Here is a 19,203-nt window from a genome sequence, read left to right as displayed (position 1 = left end):
TGCATGCAAGGTGAATGTCTCCTAAACCATAAAGGTTTAGGAAATATTCATTTTACTTACTGGTAAGCTTTATTATGGGCTTAACTGTAGGTAAAAATGTGAAAGCGGGGTATACAACTGCTTTAAGGCATAAGCATATCAAGACATTTTGGACAATTTCATGTTCCCAACTTTGGAGATGGCGCACCGGTGCACAAAGCAAGGCCCAAAAAGACATGGATGAGCAAGTTTGGGATGGAGCAACTTGGCTTGCCTGCACGGAGTCCTGACCTCAACCCGATAGAACACCTTTGGGATGAATTAGAGGCTGTGAGCCAGGCCTTTTCCTCCACATCAGTGCCTGACCACACAGATGTGCTTCTGGAAGAATAGTCAAACATTCCCATAGACACACTCCGAGTCCTAAACCTTGTGGACGGCCTTCCCAGAAGAGTTCAAGCTGTTACAGCTGCAAAGGGCCAACTCAGTATTGATCCCTATGGACTAAGACTGGGATGCCATTAAAGTTTATGTGTGTGTCAAGGCAGGTGTGCCAATACTTTTGACAATATAGTGTATGTATATATTCAATCAGTGCGAAAGAAAATTACCCAGATAGAAGGGCAAGGGAGGAGGATTGGAGAAAATAAAGAGGGGGAATCTAAATGCAGGTGATAAGGCACAATACTATTCTACATTGTAGAAAATGTCAAAGTTAATGAAAGAATAAGTAATAAATGAAGCAGGTTGCCTAAACGCAGATTCACATTAATTTGCTCCACTGGGCATCAGTACTGTCTGATTGTGCCAACTGGATGCATTCCTTTTATTTAGTGCCAGTTACCCTTACCTTACCTTACCCTTACCTTACCCTTTCACACCTACTTACCCATAAGGTGGAGCATGTCACCAAATGGTATGCTCACTTACGAGGTTATTTACTTGGTGACTGGAGGTCACTTCACACAGAGGAAAGGATATGCACTATTCCTCATTGAGAGCAAAGGATGTGGAAACAAACTGAGAAATTGAGGAGATGGCAGCACATCTCCATACATTTTTTTTTATTCTGCAACAAAATCCATTACAGAGGCTCAAAACAGTTACAGAATTAGTCTGGTTGAAAAAAGACTCAAGTCAACCAAAAAAATAAAATAATATAATCCCATATACACAATCCTTCACTCACCGTCACATAGTTGGTGAGGTTGAAAAAAGGCACAAGCCCATCAACTCCAATCTATGTGTGTGATTATATGTCAGTATTACATTGTATATCCCTTCTTTTGCTTTTATATGCATTTTTACATTGGAGTTAAGCCATCCAGGACTTTTGTTTACTCTTTTAAATATATTACCCAATGGTATGCGCTGGCTAATGCCCTTATTTAATATGCTCTTAAAGCAAACCCATCTCTCCTCCGGGTTCTTTGTTCCTAAGATTTTATCCTAATTTATGCCTTGTAGCAAGGTTCGTAGTTTAGGGAAGTTGGCTCTTTTGAAATTTCCTATTTGTGTGATTTATACTGAAGCCAATTGACCTGTGTTTGCTGTTTCCTAAATTGCCCCGTATTTCCAAATCGGTGATCAGTTCTGTATTGTTGGAAATCAGTAGATCTAGTAACGCTTTATTTCTAGTTGGTGTGTCTACCATCTGACCCATGAAATTGTCCTGCAAGACATTTAGGAACTGGCGAGCCACTTCCCATCCTTGCTGCTAATCCAAATTGTGAAAGGAGGTCCGTCTCCCCCTCCCCCTCCCCCCTCAGTTTAGGGATCCTATAGCATAATTCCAGTATTATTTTCCCCTTACCTTTTGGACCTCTACCCATAAGGATTCCTCCTCCTCCCTAGCTCTCTTAGTGATGTCATCTCTCACATTCACTTGTACATTATTCTTGATATATAGACAAAACCCTCCCCCTTTTTTACCCTCTCTATTCCTGTGATAAAGGGTATACCCTTGAATGGTTGCCAGCCAATCATGAGAGCTATTGAACCAGGTCTCTGAAATTCCCACAAAATCCAAATCCTCCTCTTAAAACAGTATCTCTAGTTGACCCATCTTGTCCGCCAGGCTCCTGGCATTGGTGAATTTGCCATGTTGTTTAGACCGGTCGCATACTATCCTCTTATTGGGTGTTCTGGGTTTGCAACTAAGACTTGTTGCTATACTTATCTTGGGTTTATGTGCTTTAGTCAACCTATCACTAATGCCCCCAATACTACCCTCTGGACTATGTTCCATGCTGACTATCTCTACCTCTGGACCCTCCCCCCATCGCCATTTTTAAAAACCCCTCTAACTTTTTGGCCATCTTTACTCCCAGCCGATCTGCACCCTCCCAGCACATTTGATCCAGAGAAAGGTGAAAACCCCAGCAAAGCATGCTCCAGTTTGCTACAACAAGATAAAAAAATTCCTTCCTGATCCCCCGAGAGTCAACGTTACCTATAAATCAATGTCAATACCCAGGCCTTTTTTTTAAAGCAATCTACTAAGATTGCAAGAACCACCTTTTGAGGGAGTCTCTTCCACAACCACCTTCATCAGGGCTAAACCAAAACACAAAAGAAAAGAGGAAGGGTTATAAAAAATCCAGAATTCTTGAAATATGTTTTTTTTTTAAATAATAAAATATTTAGGTATCTATATAGATAGAGTTTTTGAACATATTTAAATCATTTTTAGAACCTTTCCTCTTTTATTGTCTTGATCTTGATTGTAGCCCTGATGAAGGGTTGAGCCCTCAAAATGTGTTGGATTTTTTTTTTTTCAGAATAAAATCTGTACTGTACAACTTAGTGTGGAACTTCCATCTGTCCATGTCCAGTAGGACACCACAGTTGGAGAGCAGCCTTAAGGACCACATTTTACATATAACGTTACAACAAAACATCGGAAGGTTCAGTATGCCTATACCACAAAAAGAATGGAAACAAACGGGTAAGGGATTTAAATCACCCTTTTTCAGTTTATTTCATGCTTGTGCGATGTTTTGGCATCCAGCGGATTTCAGTTTTGGATTTACTGGATCTCTAGTTAAATAAATGCCCTGAGATTTGATACATGTATGCAGTATTATATTTTCAAATAAAAATATATTTGACTGAAGGTTTTTTTACCCTAATGCATTCTTTGCATTAAGGTAAAAAAAAACTTCCGAGTGCTGCTTTCCCCCCCTGACCCCTCTCCCCCCCACCCCCAACCGTTATACCTACCTGAGCCCGATCTCGATCCAACACTATGAACAAAAGTAGCAGCTCTCTCTTGCTCCTTATAGGCTCAATGGCTCCCTCTGCTCTCAATCATTAACAGTGAGGAAGGGGCGGGACCAAGCTAACACAAGTGTCTATATAGCAAGTTGCTTGCTATGGCGAGCATTTGGTCGGGGGAAGGAGCCAGCATTGCAGAGGGGGGGACCTGGTAAGAGGAGGAGCCATTGTACAGAGCAGGTAAGATAACATGTTTGTTATTAAACAAAAAAATAATGATGGGTTTGCAATCATTTTAAACGCTTTCAGTTTACACTTTTTGAGATTTATATAGATAAGCACAATCATTCCTACTCTTATTTATGTTGATGCAATTTTGCTGTTTTTGTATAATCTAGTAACCCAGAGGAAGAAAGGACACCAAATCTCCTTAAACTGTTAGCTCTTGTACACACGGTCGGACATTCCGATGGACAATGTCAGATAGGACCGTGTTGTCGGATAATCCGACAGTGTGTGGGCTCCATCGGACTGTTTCCGTCGGATACTCCGACGGACCAAGTTTTCCAGCTGGGCTATAAAATTTTCCGACAACATGATCCGAGCGGACTTTGTCCGATCATGTGTAGAGAATTCTGATCGGACAAAGTGCCACGCATGCTCAGATCAAATTCCTAGACCAAAGCTATTGGCTACTAGCCTGAACGTAGTCCCGTCCTAACGAAATAACGTCATCACGTTAAGTACGATCGGATTTTCTGACAACTTTGTCCGACTGTGTGTATGCAACAGTTTTGGACAAAATCCGTCGGACAAAATCCGTCTGACAAATTCCGGACAAAATCCGACGGATTTGGTTGTCGGAATGTCCGACCCTGTGTACAAGGGCTTACAGACAATTTTATATCTGTGTAGGACCAAAACATGTTAGTTTAAAACACTATTGCTCAAAGTAGGCTTTATTGCGCGCCAAAAATCCATTCATCTGTCTAAAAAGCCATTTTTCACAAATAAACGTCAAAATCTGCGATGCTCCATGTAGATCCATTAACGGTGTCTGTCCTGGGGGAGGCTGTAGATATGAATGTAATCATAAATTTGTGCCACCATCAAGTCTCATTTGTCATTTATGAGCAGCTTCCCTTGTGTGCAAAATTCATGTCTTTCTATCCACTTTTTCCTGAAGAAATCAAAATGGCTCTGCTTAGCCCTAAGCTATTATGTGGAAATACCACGTCTCGAGCCTGTGCTCCTTTATTAACATGGTGCAAGAAGCCACATGTGTTACCCAATAGTAAACAAAATGAAAGATGTCAGAAATGTTTTAATGTGAACGTATTCCTCAATAGCCACTAAGGATATTATTTAACCGTGTTCACCAAAATGCCTTTGCAAACCCTTGACATTATCATTTGGCAACCTGTGCAGAGAGTAGTGATTGTGACCCAGCAGGTCCTCCCACTACAGGTTGCCTGCAGATTATTACAAGTAGGATGATACAAGACCTGTCACCTTGCACTATGTGAGAGAACAGCAGGAGGAAGTTCCTGCACAGAGGAAAAACGCACGCGTTGTTCAGTGCTGGATTCCCGCAAAGAGTTCTCAGAATGGTGCCCATGCTGAGCAGCTGACCTCTTGTATTCACAATGCATCAGCCCAGCCACTCATCATGGCACTTGGCAGCAAGTGGAAATCACTGGAGTAACAGTGTCTACTTTAGTGGTTTCCAGCTTCCAGTGGCATCGGCCATGTGTGGTGGTCCATAAATAGATGCATTGGTCCAAGCTTGACCAACATAACTAGGTATGACATGGCGATGCCTAGAGTATGCTTATTTTTGTCTAAAGTATGCTTGTTTTTGTGTTTCACTATACCATTATGTTTATTTGCTATATTTGCCAATCTGTAACATTCATTTCATGTACTGATGTATACAAGATTGATTTTGAAATTTAGCTGTATTCTTGAAAATCCAATCCAATACAAAAAACAGTAATCCAGCCCATGTCTAGATCCATCTTTGCACCAGCACCCATGACATAATATACAATACGCTTAGTATATTTATAAATGATTTACCAGTAAATCTTTTTGGACAGTTCACCCTTTGACATGCAGCCATATTAGAGTGAATACTACCGGTAGGTGAGCTTTAAATACAAAAAAAGCAGCTTTTGCCCAGCGAGTGAGAGCGAGAGTGTCCTTAATGGTGTTCCCCAAGAAATAGGAAACTGATGGAGACTGATCTGACTAGGGGTCTTCCCTTGCACGGCACCCCCTATAAAACACCCCTGAAAGTGGCTACAGGGAATGTGAAAAGATGGAGTTGCATTTGTTCTAGAATTTGCCAGCAGCATTGGATCTGTTGAAGCTGGCGACTGCAAGGTGACTCTTGACCAGGGATATGCATTTAGCGAACCTCCAGCTGTTGCAAAACTACAAGTTCCATCATGCCTCTGCCTCTGGGTGTCATGCTTGTGGCTGTCAAAATATTGCAATGGCTCATGGGACTTGTAGATCTGCAACAGCTGTAGATCCGATAATTGCATATCCCTGCTCTAGACCAGTGTTTCTCAAACTTTTTTCGGCCAAGACACCCTTTAAATTTCTGCACAATCTCAAGCCACCCAATTTAAAATGTAAAAACAAAACAAATAGTTTAACATACCGCAGCAACATCCATGCATGTGGGACACCCAATGCGAGAGGTAATTTATTCTTCCAAAGCATATATATACCATTGCACACTGATACCAACTAGTATTCCAATGTTTCTCCTCTCCCTCACTCAGCTAATGGGACCCCAGTGCTGATGTAGGGGGGCAGTGGAGGGGCAAAAGATTCTGTGCAGACACCCAACATCCCCCTTATTAAACGCCAGTAGCTAGAAGGTTATAATGGTGCCAAACCTGTGGCTTTGTATAACTAAAAGGCAGGCTTGAGCCACCCACTGGCTTGTATACAGTTTTTGGGAAAATTTTAGGCAGTCTGCCAAGCCACCCCTGAAGAAACTTGAAGGCACTCTGGTTAAAAATGGCTGCTCTAGACCACTGGAGAGGAACTAAATGAGGAAACACCAGGGTACCAGAGAAAAAGGCAGGAATGTTGACAGAAAAAAGGTCACAATTAATAGGCATTGGCCAGAAGTTGGTCACTAGGCAACTCAGGTCAAACACAGAATTTTATTGAAAACCACTCCGCAATCACTTCATGGGGAGACCCAGTTTATGAAGGTGGTTTGACACCAACATCCATGCTGAACATGCATGCACTCCCATGCCCAATTCTCAAGACATGCATGCTGAAATTACATGGCCACATGCTTTAATAAGCAAGTGGTCATGTGCCCACACTGGTCTCCTTACAATGGAATTACCTGGACCTTCCTGACATTTCTGATCCTAATTGGCACTGGCCTTCTACATAATTGCCCATATTTGGATAGTGATATCACAAGTAATGCCGAAGAGGTACAGCTGAAACAATTGCAATGGTAGGATCCCACTTGTCGAGATTGCATTCTTTTATGGGATCCTGTGCCTGAGGAGACCGTCTACATACATACATTTGTGACATGGAAAGGATCCCTAAAACCTGTTTACTTGGAGGAGATGACCACCTACTTCCCTTATAGGCCAGAAGCCCCCTCCTTATAAACACCAAACTAGGCATGGGGGGAGGGGGTGATAGGTGAGGTAATGCAGTGGCAAGCTGCAATCAAGGAGCATCTCTAAGCCCTTGTACACACGGTCGGAGAATCTGTCGGAATGTGTCCTATCGGACCGTGTTGTCGGATAATCCGACTGTGTGTGGTATGCATCGGACTGATTCCGTCGGAATATCCGTCAGACCAACATGTTGGAAATATTTTCCGACAAACTGGTCCGATCGGACATACTCCGATCAAGTGTAGAGAATTTTGATCGGACAAAGTGCCACGCATGCTAAGATCAAATTCCTACACCAAAGCTATTGGCTACTAGCATGAATGTAGTCCCGTCGTAACGAAATAACGTGATCACGTTCTGAATGAACGGATTTTCAGAGAAATTGGTCCGACCGCGTGTATGCAACAGTTTCAGACACAACGGATTTGGTTGGCAGAATGTCCGACCGTGTGTACAAGGGCTTAGAACTGATGGTCAGTAACATGCGAATGCTTGCTCCACTTTGAGCACCTCAGTCTTAAAAAATGCCTTATCAACATGAAATTAAAATGAAAATAAAATAAATAAATGAAAACCCCAAAATACCACTCTGAAACAAAAGCCACATTCTCTTTAAAGGATAAATTCACCTTTTGTAACATGTTGCACCCGTATTCAGGGTGTAACATGTTACAGATGCACTGGCCCCCGCTCCCCCTGAACCCCCAGGCCATACGATGTACGACCAACAGTTTACACATAGAGTCTGCAAGAGCCTGCATAGCACCCACGGTCTGCTGATCCTGGGTGCAATGCTTTCCAGGCTCCCAACAAAAAAAATAATAAATGCACATTTTTGTACCTGCAAAATTTATGTGCACTTATTATTTTTTGTAAAGGTGAACTTTTAAAGGGAAGCCATACATAAATTATTTTCTATGGATGGACAGCTGCTAAAAGTGATTGCTGTCCTCAAATTAAACACTGTTGCTCATATATTTACCTTTTCCGAATTTAACAATGCAGTTACATGATGCGCAGAGTTAGGTCTTTCCGCAGCAGTGGGTGGTCCTTGATGATGCAGTGAATACATAGTGCCATGGTGACACAACACCTTTTTGGGAGGTAGGTCCATGATGCTCTGTACTCACTGTATGTCTTCATTGTTGAATGATGGATTGAGGTATTACAGGTGACAACATTGGAGAGTACTGAAATTAAAATTTTTTAACCTCAACACTTAGACTTTAAATGTTGTGCTGCCAAGAACCACCACACTCTTCCATTCTGATGTACTTGTTGAACAGTTTATAAGCATGTGAAAAATTCTCCTGCACCTTGGCAGATCTTGGTAGGACATCTTGGAAAATCTTCCCACCTAAAACACTGAAAGCACCTACCTTTGGTTTGTTACAGCCCCCAGAACGTCCATTTATCTTCCACATTGCTTGCATTTACCAAGCAGTGTATGGCCATTACATGTGCGCTTTAGTTCATTGTGTTCTTCCAGATATAAGATTAGGTATGTATTAGCAAGGGGTCAGGAAGAAATGTTTCTATTGTATTTGCCAGTTGGGTATGAAGTTTTTTTTTTGTTTTGTTTTTTGCAGTATTCCTGAACAGAACAGTTGATGTGTTTGATTTTGAACACTTACCAGATTAATGGTTTGTAAATCCAGAATGTTTTTGGACAGATATTTTCAGGGCAATATATTACGATTTTAATGAATTTTATTTTTGGGGCTTATTGCATCAAATGTTTTATCACTGAGGTTGTATGAGCCCAGTAGCACCAAGCCATTGTATCTGTACTTCAGAGCACAGCATTCTATTGTTCCTAGTTTATTATATTTCTTTTAGTTTCTTATTTTTATATTTCATCTTTTGCTCTCATTATAATAAACCCTATATATAGTAAAGATGCTGAATTTCTTTTACGAATCAAGTTAATATCTTTGCAATTCGTTGCTTGGGCTGAATAAATTAGACACATGAATTATTTATTACTTGGCGCTTATCATTCAGAGTTTTGGGGCTTCTTAACATTTTGTTCATACGTTTCTGACAATTTCATTACATTTGGGAAAATTATGCCTTTTTCTTTTTTGCTAATGTGATTATTAATATTTGAATTTGCACAAAGCAGCAGGCTTTGTTTCAAACAGAGATCACAGGGGGGATTCATAGTGATGTTCTGTCATAGATTGGTGAAAGATTAAAAATGAGAATTTGGAGTTTTGATTGTATAAAGAAGTCAACCATGAGCATGTCAACATGAGAAGAGGCTGCAGTGTCACAGGGTGGTACTGTGGATGTATCTTATGGTATGAAAGTGCCACATCCCAAAATTACAAACCAATTGAATGAATAGACCATGGACTTTACTATGTTAAACATATGTATTTACTACATGTTTTGTACCAGTTTTTTATTATGTATTTTTATTTATCTAGACTAGAGTATACATTCAAGCTCCCGAGGAAGCGATTTTCCGCGAAACATGTTGAGCTTCAATAAGCCTATACATGCCAATTCTTCCTGGACAGTGACAGCCTTACTGCTTTTTGGCTGAGATGATTACACCTGTGTAGGATTGGTGTGGGTCCTCTGACAATTATAGTAGCTTATTTAGTATATCTGTGTTTATATGATTTTATGATGAATTTGTTTGCCTAATTTTATACATAGCCCGTGTTAGTGCCTAAAATGTCCATGGCCAGTTCATTCAATTGAAGTTAGAAGCTGTTTGGCTACCATGCACAGCTGCACCAGATGCTCCAGTCTTAGTAAATGTCCCCATTCTTGGCTGACAAGTGCTTAGCTTTGTTTCTGGATTAAAATTGCAAGTAAATTTGAATATTATCAGGACTACCTTTTACCCTGGCTTCTGCCCACTGTGCCTAGACAACAGGGTGACATCACTGGGCCTTTTGACAAGATCCTGGGGAACCTTACATAAATACATAGTAGGTAAGATTGAATAAACACATTAGTCCATCCAGTTCAACCGGTGTAGTTGTACGTGTGTCAGTGTCGATAATAATTTGCTTATTCCTGTATATTATGTTCCCTAAGATGCACGTCCAGGAGTCTTTTAAATATAACAATACTCCCCGCTGATACCACCAATTGTGAAAGAGAGTTCCACCTCCTTATTGCCCTGACCCCCTGCGCAGCTTTAGGTTAAAGCTCTTCTCCTCCAATCTCATTGTGTGGCCCGTGTCCTCTTATACTCGCGGATCACAATTAGGATATTTATAAATCGCTATCATATCCCCTCTCAAGCGTCGCTTCTCCAGAGAGAATAAATTTGGTGTCTGAAGTCTTTCCTCGTAAATAAGCTCCTCCAATCCACTTATTCATTTTGTTGCCCTTCTTTGGACTCTCTAGAGCTCCAGCACATCCCTTCTGAGGACTGGTGACCAGCCCTTCACAGAATACTCCTGACCTGAACTTGCCTAACCAGAGTTTTATAAAGTGGCAGGATTATAGTTTTATCTCTGGAGTATATCCTTTTTTTTATGCATGCTAATATTCTGCCTGCTTTGGTAGCTGCAGCTTGACATTGCATGCTATTGCTCAGTCTGCCATCTACTAGGACCCCCAGATCTTTCTCCCTACTTGATTCCCCCAGAGGTTCTCCCCCTAATGAGTAGTTTGCGTTTGTGTTTTTAGCCCCCAAGTGCATAACCTTACATTTCTCAACATTAAACCTCATTTGCCATCTAGTTGACCACTCCATTATTTTGTTTGGGTCTTTCTGTAAAATGTCTGCATCCTGCTGTGAAGTTATTGCCCTGCTTATCAAAAACTGACATTGAAACATTTATCTTAACCTCTATATCATTTCTGAATAAATTTAACAAAATTGGTCCCAAGATGGAGCCTTGGGGTACCCCACTTACCACTCCAGACCAGTCCGAGCATGGGCGTCCGCAGGTAGGGGCAAGGGGGGTCAAATGCCCCCCCCCCGGAAATTGGGGATCAGATCTTAAATTTAGCACAGTTGCGTCGCTATCGGGGCTTCCTGCCCACTCCGTTCCTTCCCTATTGGCCATAACAGAGGGCCAATCAAAGGAGAGGAGAGCATCATAGGACATGTAGTCTCAAAGATTGGCAGCCCCATTTTCCAAAGGGAGGAGGCTACAGCTCGATCAAGAGAGAGATTGAGAGACTGCAGCCTGGAAAAAAGCTGAGGGAGTGCTACAGGACAAAGAATGAGGAGTGTGCCGGCCGGAAGCCAGAGAGACCAGGGTACAGACATGCTACACTACTGACCAGAGTCGCCCCCGGGGAACCCAAAGTGATCGATCGTCCAGCCAGAGGGATCACTGCTGTAGTTTCGCTGGGTCTGGTAAAAGGGTGTGTTGGCCATTATCCATTACTTATCTTAGGAACTGTACTACCTCTGCAGTCTCTGACCATGATAATGTGATAATGACATTGTCGAACAGGGAAGGTGCATGGGTGACTCTAAAATGATGCCCCCCCCCCCCGAAAAATGTTCTGCAGATGCCCATGAGTCTGAATGCAAACAGACCTCAGCTTGTAGATTAAGCGTCTATGGGGAACTGTATCAAATGCTTTTTCAAAATCCAGATACACCACACCCACAGGCCTCCCCCTATCTAGCTTCTTGTGAGACTTGGCATCCTCAGCCTTCTAAGGATCTGGCCAGAAGGGCATTACCTAAGTACCTACCTTGCCTGTTAACATCGAAAGCACAGTCATACCAAGTGTCCCTAAAGATGGATGGTCCTGTCTACAGCTTGTGTAGGGTGGTAGCTACACCTGCTCACTTGGACCCCAAAATTGAAGTGATTGTACCCCTGGTAGTTTTGCAACTACTGAAATGTGGTGGCATCTGTGGACAACCCCTCCGCACTTCTAACCACCACGTATGTTAATCATAATGCACATTTGGTGAGTGTACACAATAAAAACATGCTTTTATGCAATAGCTTTTTGGAAGCTTGTGGTTTTGAAATGATTTCTGAAACATGTAAGCATGCTAGCGGCCCATACATAGACTAGGGATGACAATTCTGATTCTTACCAGCTGCCATTATTGGGCACATCTAAGCATGCAATGTTCCTTGTATGTTTATATAAAGGAAGAGGAATGCTGCCTGCTGTGTATTAGTCTAAGTTCTGGATAAGAGTTACCACTTTATAGCTGGAGTGCCTTTTCTGTTCTGTATATTTATTTTCTTTTATTGCCTCTGTTGTAATTTGTGGACAACTTAATCAATAGTGATGAAGCTGGTTCTATTACGAAGTAGGGCATAAACGTTAAATCTCATTATTACAGACAATAAAGAATGACTCCTTTAACAAGTGGCTATCCTTTACTTAGCCTGCTAGCTATACAAAGAGGAGTCGTCTGATATGTTCTCTCCTTTCACTGTGATTACATTTCCAGGGTTATGGCTTGTGTTTGAATCATATGATTATTAAAAAAGCTGATTTTCTAAATTTGAAAGTTTTGCTTGAAGCAAAACTGAAACCAAAAACAAAAAATTAATAACCCATTGAAAAATAATGCAATGTTCACCTTCAATCCAGATTTGACCCTTGCAGTACCTAATTTCTGCCGCAAGATGTTTTCAGCCTTCTGGATTGCATGATGGCTAATATCACTCAACCTACTTCGCCTGAGCCTAGGCTGCTGTGGACCCCAGTCTGTGGATGGACAGTAAGTCAGTGACTTAGCACAGTGATTAGGTCACCTCCTAAGCTGGCCATACCAGAATCAAAATTCGGCCAGTTCAGCAGGGACCTGCAGAATTTTGATCCATGTATGGGCAGGCTAGTTGTACAAAAGTCGATCTATAGATCACCTTGTTTACAACCAGCCGGCCGGGTTTTTCCCGAGTGATCAGTGCTGCTGCCTATAGCCAGCAACACTGATCATTGTATTCAAACGGGGGGAAGTCTCCCTGTTGTCAGAATAGAATACCACAGCGGGAGGGGATTCCTCCATCCATATCGAATGTGTGGATGAGGAATCAAGGCATTTTGTTTCATTCAACCCACTGGTTGAATTAAATAAAATACATAATGTATGTCCTGCCTTAAAGTGGATGTAAACCCGACTCATGAAACTTGCTATCTGCAGTGCTTTGTTATCTCTCTTCAAAGCACTATGTACCGTAGCTTTGTCCTGCTCCGTTCCTCTGTTGTCAGCCTGGTAACTTTTGACATTCTCTCTGAGACAGGAGATAGAAGTGTGTGTCAGGGGAGGTTGCTAGAAATAGATTAGCAGCATGCTAAACTATTCACAGGCAACCTCTGCATGTGTGGAAGGGGGTGTGTGCCTTTCCTCCAATCGGCTGTCTCAGTGTCTAGCAATGATCCACTCCTACAGGGGAACCAGGAAGAGAAAGTTTTACCACGATGTGCACTTTCTAAACAGTATATCAAGTTGAAGACAGAAGATATGCATGCAAAACTTATGTAGGGAGATTTGTTTCATCCCTGTGTATCATCTGAGGGTGTTCACTTCACTGGGTATATGGAGGGTTTACATCCACTTTAAGTCACTTTGTTTTCTTCTCTGATCAGTGTGCCCTTATCAGCACATAACCCATTTGACTCCTTTTGCTGCTTCTTGCTCTCTCAGTCTGAGCTCTGCTGCACAGGGACAGCAAGAGGACTGGGCCAGGTCAAATTTAATGATATACTGTACATTGCTGGCTTTGAAAAAAAATGCATTTAACATTATATTAACCATTACAGAGATGCATTTATTTGTTTAATGAAACAGAATATACAGTTAGGTCCATATATATTTGGACACAGGCAACATTTTAGTTTTTTTTCAGGTATTTACCAAAACATATTCAAGCTATATTTATATAATGGATATGGGCTGAAAGGGCATACTCTCAGGTTTAATTTGAGGGTATGTACATCCAAATCGGAGGAAGGGTTTAGGAATTACATCTCTTAAGAATAGCCAGCCATCCCTTTTCAAGGGAGCAAAAGTAATTTGACAATTGAACCAAAAGCTGTTTCATGGCCAGGTGTGGGCTACTCCTTCATTATTTCCCCATCAATTAAGCTGAGTGAACACCCTCAGATGATACACAGGGATAAAACAAATCTCCCTACATAAGTTTTACATGTATATCTTCTGTCTTCACCTTCATATACGGTTTAGAAAGTGCACATCGTGGTAGAATTTTCTCTTCCTGGTTCCCCTGTAGGAGTGGATTATTGTTAGACACTGAGACAGCTGATTGAAGGACAAGCACACACCCCCTCCCACACATGCAGAGGCTGCCTGTGAATAGTTTAGCATGCTGCTAATCTATTTCTAGCAAACTCCCCTGACACACACTTCTATCTCCTGTCTCGGAGAGATTGTTAAAAGTTATCAGGCTCATAACAGAAGAATGGAGCAGGACAAAGCTACGGTACATAGTGATTTGAAGAGAGATAACAAAACACTGCAGATAGCAAGTTTCATGAATCGGGTTTACATCCACTTTAAGGAAGCCCATACATTATGTATTTTATTTAATTCAACCAGTGGGTTGAATGAAACAAAATGCTTTGATTCCTCATCCACGCATTCAATGTGGATGGAAGAATCCCTTCCTGCTGTGGTATTGTATTCTGACAACAGGGAGACTTCCCCTCCCCCATTTGAATACAATGATCAGTGTTTCTAGCTATAGCCGGCAGCACTGATTGCTCGGGAAAAACCTGGCAGGTTGGTTGTTAAAAATGGCGATCGATAGATCGACTTTTGTACAACCGGCCTACCCATATATGGATCAAAATTCAGCCGGTCCCTGCCGAACTGGCCAAATTTCGATCCTAGTATGGCCAGCTTAGGAGGTGACCTAATCACTGTGCTGCTTCTGACTTACTGTCCATCCAGAGACTGGGGTCCACAGCAGCCTAGGCTCAGGTGAAGTGTGTTGAGTGATATTAGCCATCATTCAATCAAGAAGGCTGAGAACATCTTGCGGCAGAAATTAAGTACTTAATACAAGGGACAAATCTGGATTGAAGGTGAATATTGCATTATTTTTCAATGGGTTATTCATTTTTTGTTATTGGTTTCAGTTTTGCTTCAAGCAAAACTTTTGAATTCAGAATAGTCATTTTAATAATAAAAGGAGTTAAGGCTTCAAACACAAATCAAAAACCAACAGAGAGATAGCAGCAACATTAGGATTGGCCAAATCAACAGTTTGGTACATTCTGAGGAAAGAAGAACGCACTGGTGAGCTCAGCAGCATAAAAAGGCATGGACGTTTGCGGAAGACAACAGTGGTGGATGATCGCAGGATCCTCTCTATGGTAGAGAAAAACCCATTCACAACAACCAGACAAGTGACGTACACTCTCCAGGAGGTGGGTGTATCACTGTCAAAGTCTACAATCAAGAGAAGACTTCACAAGAGCAAATACAGAGGGTTCACCACAAGGTGCAAACCATTCATAAGCCTGAAAAATAGAAAAGCCAGATTAGACTTTGCCAAAAAAATCTAAAAAAGCCAAACCAGTTCTAGAAAAGCATTCTTTGGACGGATGAAACTAAGATTAATCTGTATCTGAATGGTGGGAAGAAAAAAGTGTGGAGAAGGCTTGGAACAGCTCATGATCCAAAGCACACAACGTCATCTATAACCCTTTCATGACTAAGCCCATTTCTGACATTTTGGTGTTTACATTTTTTGCTAGAAAATTACTTAGAGCCCCCAAATATTATATATATATATTTAGCAGAGAATCTAGAGAATAAAATGGCGATTTTTGCAATATTTTATGTCACACGGTATTTGTGCAGCGGTGTTTTAAACGCAACTTTTTGGGAAAAGGGACACTTTCATGGATTTAAAAAAAACGAAACAGTAAAGTTAGCCCAATTTTTTTGTATAATGTGAAAGATGATGTTACGCTGAGTAAATAGATACCAAACATGTCACGCTTTATAATTACACGCACTCGTGGAATGGCGACAAACTACAGTACTTAAAAATCTCCATAGGCGATGCTTAATTTTTTTTTTACGGTTACCAGGTTAGAGTTACAGAGAAGATCTAGAATTTATTGCTCTCGTTCTAACGATCGCGGCGATACCTCACATGTGTGATTTGCACATGGTTTACATATGCAGGCGCGACTTCCGTATGCATTTTCTTTGCTGTGCAAGCTCGCTGGGACAGGGGCACTTTAAAAAATGTATTTTTCTTATTTATTTTTATATTGTTAAGTTGTGTTTAAAAAAAAAAAAAAAAATTTGATCACTTTTATTGCTGTCACAAGGAATGTAAACATCCAAACTTGTTATGCAAAAAACCATGCCGAAAAATTAGCACTACATTTCCAAAACATTGAAAAAACTCAACCCTGGTGTATTTTGCGCAAAGGTTACTTACATGTACCACTTTACACAATACGCCAGCGTGTTTACGCTTTATGGACGAAAGTGTCCATTTGCATAGGCCCTAACTGTGTTTCCTTAACCACTTGCCGATGCCGATATATGTTGGCACAATAGCAGCAGTGGGCAAATGGGCATACCTGTACATCCCCTTTAATTGGGTGGGGCTAGCAGGTGACCGTGCCAACAGGACCAGCGGACTCGATGTCATGGAGCCGCAGAATGGGAAAGTGAATGTAAACAAGGCATTTCCCCATTCTGCTTTGTAAAATGACAGAGATCACTGCTCCCTTTCATCGAGAGCAGTGATAGCTGTCATGTGAGTTGAAGCCCATCCCCCCCACAGTTAGAATCACTCCCTAGGACACACTTAACCCCTTGATTGCCCCCTAGTGGTTAACCCCCTTCCCTGCCAGTGTCATTTACACAGTAATCAGTGAATTTTTATGGCACTGATCAATGTATAAATGACAATGGTCCCAAAATAGTGTCAAAGTTGTCCAATGTGTCCACCATAATGTCTCAGTCACGATAAAAATCTCAGATCGCCGCTAATAAAAAAATTACTAATAAAAATGCCATAAAACTATCCCCTCTTTTGTAGATGCTATAACTTTTGTGCAAACCAATCAATATACGCTTATTGCTATTTTTTTTTCCCAAAAAATTTGTAGAAGAATATGTATCGGCCTAAACTGAGGAAAAAAATCGTTTTTTTTATATATTTTTGGGGGATATTTATTATAGCAAAAAGTAAAAAATATTGCGTTTTTTTTTTTTCAAAATTGGCAATCATTTTTTGTTTATAGCGCAAAAAATAAAAACCGCAGGGGTGATCAAATACCACCAAAAGAAAGCTCTATTTGTGGGGGGAAAAAGACATCACTTTTGTTTGGGTGTAACGTTGCACGACCACGCAATTGTCAGCTAAAGCGACGCAGTGCCGAAAAAGTGCTCTGGTCAGGAAGGGGGTAAAATCTTCAGGGGCTGAAGTGGTTAATAAATCCAGAATATTCCACGTGCCAACTGCCCATGGAAGTTCAAAAAGGACTTAAACGCTGTATCCACCTACTGTAAATATGTCCAAAAGACAATAGTCAAACTGAAGGTCAGCAAGAAAGGGAAATAGAACAGCCTTACTTTACAATGTCCAAACCCATCAAAAGGGAATGAAATCACATAATCTGAAATAGCGCTGTATCAATAATCCATACATGAGACAAGGGCTTCATGAGATAAATCTCACATCGAAAATCACTTGTAAGTAGTCTTTGAACTGAAACATATGATGTTCCTATGTATAAATCCTCAGTTGCATAAACTGCAGGGGATAAATCCTCAGTTGCACAGAGCTGCAGAGTATAATAGTTGATTGCATATACAGTAGATCCCAAGGAAATGACAACTAAAGACTTCACATATCCCACCAAGTATAAAGAATATCACATAAGCTTAAGGCATTCATGCTGTGCTTATATATGAAATCTGGATAAATCCTGGGGAACAAGTCCTTCCAAGCAGGAGAATTGTCTCTTCCTCCTGTATATAAATTAGTGTTCTACACATAGGACTAATATGCCACCATGATCCATTTGATTGCAGGAACCTACCAGCAGTGGCGGGACAAGGTCATCCAGCGACCAGCGCAAAGATGCCAAACTGCGCCCCCCTTCCCCTTAGGGTTAGGGTCAGGGTGCCCCCTACCCCTGCAATAAACCATTGCGCCAGGGACAGCCGCCCCCTCCTGCCCACCTCTTGTCCCGGCCCTGCCTACCAGCATAAAGGGACAAAGTCTAAAGCAGAGCACTATACCTCTAGTATCTTGAGTAGTCCGAGTAAAATGTAAAATTCATCACTACTTCTAGGTCTGCATATTCAGGTTGCACAGTTTCCACAATTCAATCACATCTATAACTAGACATAAGAAATCTATACATAAAAATGAACTGCCCCGTTGAAGAAACCCCACACACATAAAAATGCACTGTCCCATTAAAGAAGCCCTGCACACATAAAAATGGACTTCTCAATTGACGAAGCCCCGAAATGGACTGTCCCGTTGAAGAAGCCCCACACATAAAAATGCACTGCCCCATTAACCCTTTAACATTCTGCTCCACCGTTTGGTAGTGCACATATTGAGTCACGCTAATGCCGCGTACACACGACCGGACTTAGGTCCGACAGACTTTCGACGGAGTTCTGACGAAGTTCTGACAGAGTTCTGATGGACTTTCTGAATGAACGGACTTGGCCACACACAATCACACCAAAGTCCGACGGATTCGAACGTGATGACGTACGACCGGACTAGAATAAGGAAGTTCATAGCCAGTAGCCAATAGCTGCCCTAGCGTCAGTTTTTGTCCGTCGGACTAGCATACACACGAGCGGATTTCTCGTAGGAACTGGGTCCGGCGGAGTTCTGGCGGAAAAATTTGAAACATGTTCCATTTCTAAAGTCTGTCAGACTTTTGCAAATCAAAAGTCCGCTGCAGCCCACACACGATCAAATGGTCTGCCGGAATTGTTCCGTCGGACCTTTGATGTTGAAAAGTCCGGTCGTGTGTACGCGGCATTACTCATTAAAAAATGTGGACTTTAAATGGTTAAAGAAGCTCCGCACACATAAAAATGGACTTCTCCATTGACGAAGCCCCAAAATGGACTGCCCCATTGAAGAAGCCCCTCACACATAAAAATGCACTGCCCCATTAACCCTTTAACCACTTTCAGACCGGACCAATTTGCTGGTCAAAGACCAGACCACTTTTTGCGATTCGGCACTGCGTCGCTTTACCTGACAATTGCGCGGTCGTGCGACGTGGCTCCCAAACAAAATTGACGTCCTTTTTTTCCCACAAATAGAGCTTTCTTTTGGTGGTATTTGATCACCCCTGCGGTTTTTATTTTTTGCGCTATAAACAAAAATAGAGTGACAATTTTGAAAAAAACGCATTA

The 19,203-nt window shown here is 41.6% G+C and overlaps 1 protein-coding gene across 2 annotated transcripts in view; it reads left to right on the top strand.

The window, feature by feature from the left end:
- Positions 1-19,203, top strand: part of RIMS4 (regulating synaptic membrane exocytosis 4) — a 322,400-nt gene that overhangs the window by 198,915 nt on the left and 104,282 nt on the right. The window lies entirely within an intron of this gene.

The sequence above is a fragment of the Lithobates pipiens genome, unplaced genomic scaffold (assembly GCF_037356315.1).
Source record: "Lithobates pipiens isolate NorthernLeopardFrog02 unplaced genomic scaffold, aLitPip1_a1.2 Scaffold_28, whole genome shotgun sequence".
NCBI classification, from domain to species: domain Eukaryota; kingdom Metazoa; phylum Chordata; class Amphibia; order Anura; family Ranidae; genus Lithobates; species Lithobates pipiens.
This window is presented reverse-complemented; position numbering and strand designations above follow the sequence as displayed.